This window comes from Camelus ferus, chromosome 35, assembly GCF_009834535.1.
Source record: "Camelus ferus isolate YT-003-E chromosome 35, BCGSAC_Cfer_1.0, whole genome shotgun sequence".
NCBI classification, from domain to species: Eukaryota; Metazoa; Chordata; class Mammalia; order Artiodactyla; family Camelidae; genus Camelus; species Camelus ferus.
In genome coordinates, this window is record NC_045730.1 from 24,019,374 (window position 1) to 24,028,312 (window position 8,939).

General features: G+C 40.2%; 1 pseudogene; it reads left to right on the forward strand.

Moving 5' to 3' along the window:
• The first annotated feature begins 286 nt into the window (after positions 1-286).
• On the forward strand, positions 287-1,180 carry LOC102514677 (annotated as a pseudogene).
• The last annotated feature ends 7,759 nt before the right edge of the window (positions 1,181-8,939 follow it).

Sequence of the window (8,939 nt, forward strand, 5' to 3'; positions counted from 1 at the left end):
CTCCATTATTAACATTTCCTCCATTCCTTTGCTAAATCTGGTCAATTAACAGATCAATACCTGAAGACCTGATTTGTAGAGTCTGCTGACTTTCATCGTGTAAATATTCTCATTGTGGTTGCTTTCAAGCTATGAATGTTGGAAGAGACGCACGGTAGCATGCTACTACAAAGAACTTACATTGTACAGAAACACTAGAAATAAATAACTTTAAGAGCACAGAAAAGGGGGGGGGGTCAGTGAGAGCTGGACCATCATCACCCAATGGAGCAGAAGAGGGGACAGCATGGAACAGCAGAGGACTGTCAGTACAGCCCTCCTTCCCTTGTCCAGATGCGCCTCCAGAGGTTGACTTTGGGGGTTTGGATGCGGTCACCTTCTCCTACGTGCTTGGGGTCCTGGAGGACCTGGGCCCATCAGACCCATCAGAAGAGAACTTCGCTATGGAGGCATTCACCAAGATGATGGAGGCCTACATGCCTGGCTTCACTCGCATCCCAAGGGGTACCTTAGGGGACATGATGCCGAAGCTCTCAGGGCAGCTGAGTGGTACCAGGAGCAAGGAGAACCTCAATGGCAGAGCTCTGAGGTCCAAGGTCAGGCTTCTATCTCCCCAGAGCAACTGCAGCAGCCTGAAAGGCTTAAAGAAGGGACTAGGTCTCCTCCTTCTGCTGCTGGGGACACCCAAGACTTGGCAGTGGTGCCAAGGAGGAGATGCTGCCGGAGATGGACGTACTCTTCCCTACCCGCTCAGTGGTGTGGGCCCAATGGGTGCTGGCCAAGTTGGGGGTACTTGGAGGAAGCTTGTAGATGCTGGTACAGGAAGGGGGGGAATCTCCAGTCTAGAATGGCCCCAACCACGACCTGCCCAGGTACCTCAGAAGTCCCCAGAAGGATGAACTGAAGTCCTTTACCCTGCAGAAGCACGTGATGGAGGACAGAGCAGAGGTTGGGAAGATTCTCTGCCCACGGCACCCAAGAAGCTGATCCGACACCTCAAAAGCCAGGTAGTGAGCACAAAGAGGAGCAACTCAAAGATGTGCGGACCCCTGAGGCTGAGGAGATGAAGGCCGTGCGCAGCAACCTCCAGCCAGCCAGAAAGTACTGCATCCACTGAGGCGCTAGCCAGACTCTGCCTGAGCCTTCTAGGTTCAGACCCCAGAGGGATGCAGGAGCCCCACATCCCCCCCCGACAGGGTTCGCCCTAACTCCTGCCCCACTCCTTTACCGAAGCTCCTCTAGGAGCTGCCATGGGGCAGTAAAGGCAGCCCCAGGGAGGAAAAGAAGAGAACAAATAAATAGAATAATTAGGACATGATGAGTTCTGCACATTTATTATCTTTGTTTTTAATATATTTACCTGTAAACTTACATAATTTTTATTAATGATTATATTTAGCAACGAGCTCACAAAATTCCTGAAAACTTAACAACTGACCCTCTTGAGCTAGCCGAAGCCAATCCTGGGACATCAGATAATTGTGTGTCTAAAAAAGCAAAGCGAGTCAAGTGAAACACTAACAAACCAAAGAAGGTTCAGTTAAGTTGCTTGGATAAAAAATCAACCTAATGATAAAATGTAGAGAAAAAAACCCCATTGTTTCACCATGGCAACAAGAACAAATAATAAAATCAAACAGGATAAAATAATTAACAAAACGCTTAATACATTATAAGCAAAGCATATATTAAGAGACATAGAATTCACATTTTAAAAGACATGAATAAATGAAGAGGTGTATCTTGCTCCAACATGGATGTATTTAATATTGTGCAGATGTTAAGTTCTCTCCTAAAGTAATCTATACACTCGGTGCAATCTCAATCAAAAATCTAACAGGATTTTATAGCGACATTGCCCAGCTGCTGCTGAAGTTTGTCAGAAAAGACTACACCCCTGAATGAACTCTTGAAAAAGCTTACTCTCCTAAATATAGAAGCAGTCTATAAAATGTTAGTACTTAAAATAATGAGATTCTGGTGCAGGAGTAATCAAACATGTAGAAGAAAGAGTTCAAAATATTTCATTTGTAACAGAAATGTTCTAGTACAAGGGAAAGAAGGCAGTTCGCTCACACCAGGGGGGAAGGGGACGTGCAATTGTCTATCTTATGACTGAATAAAAAGCTGTTGACTTATTTACAAAACAGAAACAGACTCACAGACACAGAGAACAAATTTACAGTTACCAGGGAGTGAGGAGGGTGGAAGGGATAAATTGGGAGACTCTTGGGGAGTGATGGAAATGTTAGCTACTTTGATTGCGGTGGTGGTTTCATAGGTGTGTACATCTATCAAGACTCATCAAATTGTACATCTGAAACATGTGCAGTTTACTTTATAGAAATTATACCACAATAAAGTTGTTTTTAAAAATGCATATTCCAGATGCCTGAAAGGGGCAAACATTAAAGAAATAAATGGCTTTAAAGAAATACAGGAAGTTATTTCTGTAATCTGGACATGGTAAAAGATTTCCTTTGCAGGACACAAAACCCGGAAGCGATAAGGAAACAATGAACAGATTCTTAAAAACTTACACTTTTAGTATGGCAAGAAACTCCAAATTCAAGTTAAAAAATAAATCTGAGATTGAGAAGAAGTCTTTGCTACAGATATAGCAGTCAACGGAGAGGTATTAACAATATATCAAGAGCTCCTATAAATCAATAAGAAAAAGATAATAACTCACCTAAGTGAAAAAGCTAAGCTATTTCCATCCAACAGGAATATCATGTGAGCTAAATATGTAATTAAAATTTTTTCAGTAGTCACATTAAAATTATCTCTAGCAATATATGGATAATATTATTTGAAAATGTTATCAATGTAAAAATATTAATGAAATATTTTACATCCTTAGACTAACTCTTTGAAATCTCTTGTGTATTTTGTGCTAACAGAACATCTCTGTTCAGGCTGGGCACAAAAGTGCTTGATAAGAAATGCTGGAGAGGGTGTGGAGAAAAGGGAACGCTCCTACACTGTTGGTGAGAATGTAGTTTGGTGCGGCCACTATGAAAAATAGTATGGAGATTCCTCAAAAAACTAAAAATAGACTTACCATATAATCCAGCAATCCCACTACTGGGCCTATATCCAGAAGGAACTTTCATTGAAAAACAAACATGCACCCCAATTAGCAGCACTATTTACAATAGCCAAGATATGGAAACAACCTAAGTGCCCATCAACTGATGACTGGATAAAGAAGTTGCAATGGATTTATACAGTGGTATACTACTCAGCCATGAAAAATAATAAAATAATGCCATTTGTAGCAACATGGATGGACCTGGAGATCATCATTCTAAGTGAAGTAAGCCAGAAAGAGAAAGAAAAATACCATATGAAATCACTCATATCTGGAATCTAAAAATATATATATATATATATATATAAATGAACTTATTTACAAAACGTAAACAGACTCACAGACACAGAAAACAAACTTATGGTTACCAGTAGCAGAAAGGGGTGGGAAGGGATAAATTGGGAGTTCAAGATTTGCAGATACTAACTACTATATATAAAATAAACAAACAAGTTTATACTGTAGAACACAGGGAATTATATTCAATATCTTATAGTAACCAATAATGAAAAAGAATATGAAAAAAATGCATGTATATATATGACTGAACTATTATGCTGTACACCAGAAACTGACACAATACTGTAAACTGACTATACTTCAATTTTTTACAAAGTGCTCAATAGCTACATTTGGCCTGTGGCTATCATGCTGGACAGCACAGATCTAAACAATTCACAAATATATAAATGCCAGTGGACTAAAATGTGCCCCACTTCACTCATATTAAGGAAATACAAGTGAAAGAAACAAGGAGATACTGCCCTTCACCCATCACATTGACAAACACTGAAAGGACAAAAACCATAAGAAACAAATCTTAGGCACAAACAGGTTTCTTATAGGATTGTTTGTAACAGCAGAAGGAAAAGAAGCAAAGGGAGAAAATGGGGAGGAAAGGGGGAAAAACAGCTCAAGGAGCAGGTTGAGTTAAGCCGGTTAGATGGCATTCATGCAATAGAAACTTGCAGGAATTAAAAGGAGTTATTTGAACTATAGGTACTGACATGGAAAAGTCTCTGAAAAATAAGAAGAGAAACCAGCTTGTGAAAATTTTTATGTGATATGATTTATGTAACAAATCATTTTTAGGTTGATTTGTATGTACACACATGCTTCTGAATGGCTTGAAAATTATCTGAAAGGATATAAATAGTAATAACACTGCTCTCTGGTCGAGGGTGTGGTGGAGGGCTTGTTGATGGTGGGGAGGGAGAACTCTCATTACACAGCCTGTAAATTTCTGCACTAAGCACATGTCAGATTTGAAATTGGCAATGGTTTCTTTTTAGACATGGGAGGCTTCATCAGCCAACATGAAGAATTCAAAGTTCTCAAGCATCCAGATTCCACGGAGATGGTTCTCTGACTTGTAGTCTTTACAAACGTGCAGAGGCCGTCCTGGGGAGGGAGCCTTAGGATATGTGATGTTACACGTACTGCAGATACTGGGGGAGTAGTAGTAATTTTCGATAATTGTAACCTAAATAGCTCAACATGGAAGGTATGTCACTCCACCCAAATTGTCTACATCATTCAACCATCTTTTCCTGAGCATGTACTGGGAGCACAAGTCCTCACATTATGCATCGAGAAAATTCCAAGATAACAAGCCAGGAGTCTGACTTGAGGGGACTCGTCCCACTCTGAGGGTCCTTTCATAGAACAGAGAAGAAACCACTTTGGTTTTCCTAACAGCAGGGTGGTGCTGGAGTCCTCACTTTTCAACAATGCAAGTTGATTTAATAAAAGGTAAGATTTCATTGGCATGTGTTTTTACCCTTCACCCTTTCCCTTTTCTCTGAGCCTGGAATAAAAATATGTTATCTCCAGATAGAGGATGGAAATCACAAGCTAAGGGTGGTTTTGAAATCCCTCAAATATCACCAGGCAACCTTAATAAAGCAACATTCAGTTTATCAGAACTCATTGCAGGAAGGGAGCGCACCTCCTTGACAGGGTCTCAGCAGTGAGTGTCAATAATGAATTGTTGTTGACAGTAGGCTGTTTGCGCAGGTGAGCAGACTGTTGCCCCAGATATACTGACATGCAGAAATTTCCCAAAGCACCAGGGACATTACAAACTGGTTAGTTTTTCCCTTAGCAGAGTTTTCTAGAACCAACAATAAACCATGCTCGGCTGAACATTTCCACATTCAGTCTTTGCTCTCAAATTCCTGTTTTTGTTTTCTAATCCAGTGATGGACACATGTGGTCCCAGTTCTGAGTCCTCGTCGCTATCCTGTTGACTAGGTGGTTGGAGTTCCCAGTGGTGAGTGGAAGGAATCTGGGTATGTTACAACTTGACAGCTCAGAAAGCTCTGGGCTGCCCACTTGCAGAGTTCTTGTTATGTGAGAAAACAAAAAATTATTTAAGCCAACGTAATTAGACTTGTGTTCTAGGCAGCAAAATTCAATTCCTAATCAATGTACCCTGAGGAAGAAGCATTATCTTGTGTTAAGGAGCCCCATGCTCTTAGGGGATTTTCTGAAAAGAGCTGTAAACATGTGCCAAGGATGAAAGTTCTTCTAAGCTGTGCTAAGGATAGTGGATTTTCTGGGGTGCATTGGGGAGTCTTTTAAAAATTTAGTAAAAAAAACCCAACATGACCAGATTTGTGTTTTAGAAAACTCCAGTGGCATACTGGACAACAGATTAGATCTCCAGCAACCATTTCACATCTCAGTAACTAGAAGAGAGCAGACTTGGTCCCTGACCTGCCCCCTGGCATTGTGACAGACTTCCATCAACGGTTTTCCTCTTTTCTTTTAGAGATTCCTTAAGTAACAGATTGTAAATTGACCAACCCCTTGAATTCTTCCCCTTTTCCTCCCTAGCACTGTGGGCCTTGTGAAACTGCCCCCTGGAGCCATCCCATAGATTTTAGGATTAAGATTTCTACAACCGACCTCTTGGGAGCTCATTAGAAACAACAAATTGTCCTCTGAGTAGTCCCAGAGTTTGTCCCATTTTTCTCCCCCTTCCCCTCCTCCTCTTTTTAATTTTTATTTTTTGGGGGGGGTAGGTAATTACGTTCATTTATTTATTTAGTTTTAGAGGAGATACTGGGGATTGAACCCAGGACCTTGTGCATGCTAGGTAGGAATGCACTCTACCACTTGAGCTATATCCTTCCCCCTCCTCCTTTTTTTCTCAACATCTGTTGGATTCCTTTTCCCAGTTAGAACCACAACAGAAGCAGCAGACACCAGTCCATACCATTTCCTCTCACCTTTTCTGTTCCCTGTTAATACACTTTCTTCCCCAGTCTCCGTGCATCCTTTCCCATGGGATTGGCCTCTTCTCAGCACCGTCCCTCCCCATTGCCAGCCTGTGTCTGCTTTCCCACACTTTTTCACTGCTGCGCTCCCCAAGTTTCCAGATCCTTCTCCTCAGTCTCACCCCAATTCTTCCGTCATCCTCAGTCCTGTCAGAACAGACATGAGCTCCTTCAGATCACCCCCCTGCCACTTCCCCAAAAAGGCAGCACATTTGACTTTTATAAAAATAGAACATAAAATATATGGTCACTATGATTATAGCACGATGTCACATTACCTCTTAAAGAAACAGTTTAAATCATTTTCTGCTACTATTCATGAGCTTACAGAATTTAACACAGGAAAATATTGCTGTGGGGCCAAGTGATGTCCTTCAAAGTCCAATGACCCCGACTCCTGGGCTCTCAGAGGTCTGCCTGCGGTCCCTTAATGGATAAAGTACATTCTTTAAAGGGTGTGTTTCCCGTAACAAACTAAGAGCCCCAGGTAATGCCTAATCTCACAGTATCTCAGGCTGGCTTGTTTCAGCCCACCTTATCAGAGTCAGAAACCCTACTGCCCTTCACAGACCCTCAACCTCTTACCTCACCTACAACCAATCAGAGTCTTGTGCTCAAGCTGATCAGGCACCTTGTGACCCTACCTTATAAAACACCCCAACCACCAGCCCTTGGGGATCACACAGTGTGGCCGGCTGTGGTCTATGGCAGCGTACCCCTAATAAACCCCTTTTCTAGTCTCATACTTTATCTCTGGTAAATTCTTTTACCAACTCATGTCACTATGTCACCAACTGGTCACTGTTGTGGTCCACAGCAACCACCAGAGACATGGGTCTTATATGATTATAATAAACGATACTATACACCTGGGCATTTATTTTTCAATCATTACTTTCATGATTCTAATCTTTCAATTGCCCCCAGAAGTCATTTAATGGAGATATTGATTCCTGCCTGCCTACTTCGTTGGGAACTGGGAGACTCAAATTGTCAAAATAATTGTGAAAGTGCTTTAAAAACAGCCAAACTCTGTAGAAATGTGATGCATTACACAGAGTGGCTCCCTCCTGTCACCTGACAGACTGTGAGTCACAGTATCTCCGTATTACCAGTAGAGTCAGTCCCACTTTATAGATGGGAAAACAGGCAGAGATGATCCACCATCAGAAGTCAGATGAATTAATTACATAACTGGAAACAGACCTCCTATTTCTAGTCAGTCCTGTTTTACAAACTTCCTATTTTGAAATGTGGAGCCATAGCAAAATCACATGTGGAAAATGCCTGTGGTCTAATTTTTTTCAAATCAGCTTCATGTGGTGCAGCATAAGCGTTACTGTGCCACCTTTTAAACGCTCAGAAGCTGGATAAAATACCTATGTATGTGCAAATTAAGTAATATAAAGTACTAACCAAACATAAGGGTGATTTTATTGAATAGCCTATGATTATCGGTCACCAGGACCCAAATCAACTCCCTTATTCTGAATAGCCAGGGATATGCCACTACAGACCTCCCATTTTACAAACTAGAAAAACACTAATTAAAATATTAACACCCACTAATAGTATACATTTGCACATTTATTTGGTAGTATGTGGAATGATAAGCTTCTCTGAACACACAAATTGAAATGTAAGGAAAATTAAGGAAATTTTAGATCTTTGAAGCCCAGACTGAAATATGCTTTTTTGATAAACTCAATCATTAATGTTTCTGTGAATCAATAAAACCATTTCCTCTAGTTAAAAAGAACAGAGTCACTACTCATACCATTTTGTATTATGTAATATTTTTCTTTTCAGGATTGCAAAGGTTGCTTTTCCTCCCCACTCCAAAAAGCTCCATGAATCTTTTTGAGACATTTTGTAGAAAGATGGTCAAATGCTGATTAGATTAGTTTAAAACAACTCCCAGTAAAACCAAACATCAATCTATATTAATGAAAATGTCTCCAATAATGATCTATTGATCTCCAACGATGACTCATCCAATAGTTTGAAAATTTCCTTAACAAGTCTTCTGTTTTCTTGCTGAGCTAAAAAAAGAGCAAAACCATTGAGTTCAAGAATAAAAACAGGGCACAATCTGACAAATATATCAGTAGAACTGAGTGGGAAGTCCAGAAATGAAGCCATGCATCCAGGGTCAACTGATATTCAACAAAGAACGGTAGTAAATGATTACAAAAACTATCTTTTTCAACAAAAGTGCAGGGATAATTGGATAACCATATGCAGGAAAAAAACAAAAAGAACTTTGATTCACACCTTGTGCCATATTAAAAATTCCCTCAAACAGATCACTGACCTAAATATAAAACATAAAACCATTAAACTACTAAAAGAAAATATTTATGACCTTAGATTAGCCAAAGGTCTTAGATATGATCCATAAGAGAAAAAATTGGTAAGTTGGACTTCATAAAAATTAAGAACTTCTGCTCTTTGAAAGACATTGTTACAAAAATAAAAAGACAAACCACAAACTGGAAGAAAACATTTGCAAATCACATGTCTGATAAAGATTTTGTATCCAGGAAACATAAGGAACTCTCAAA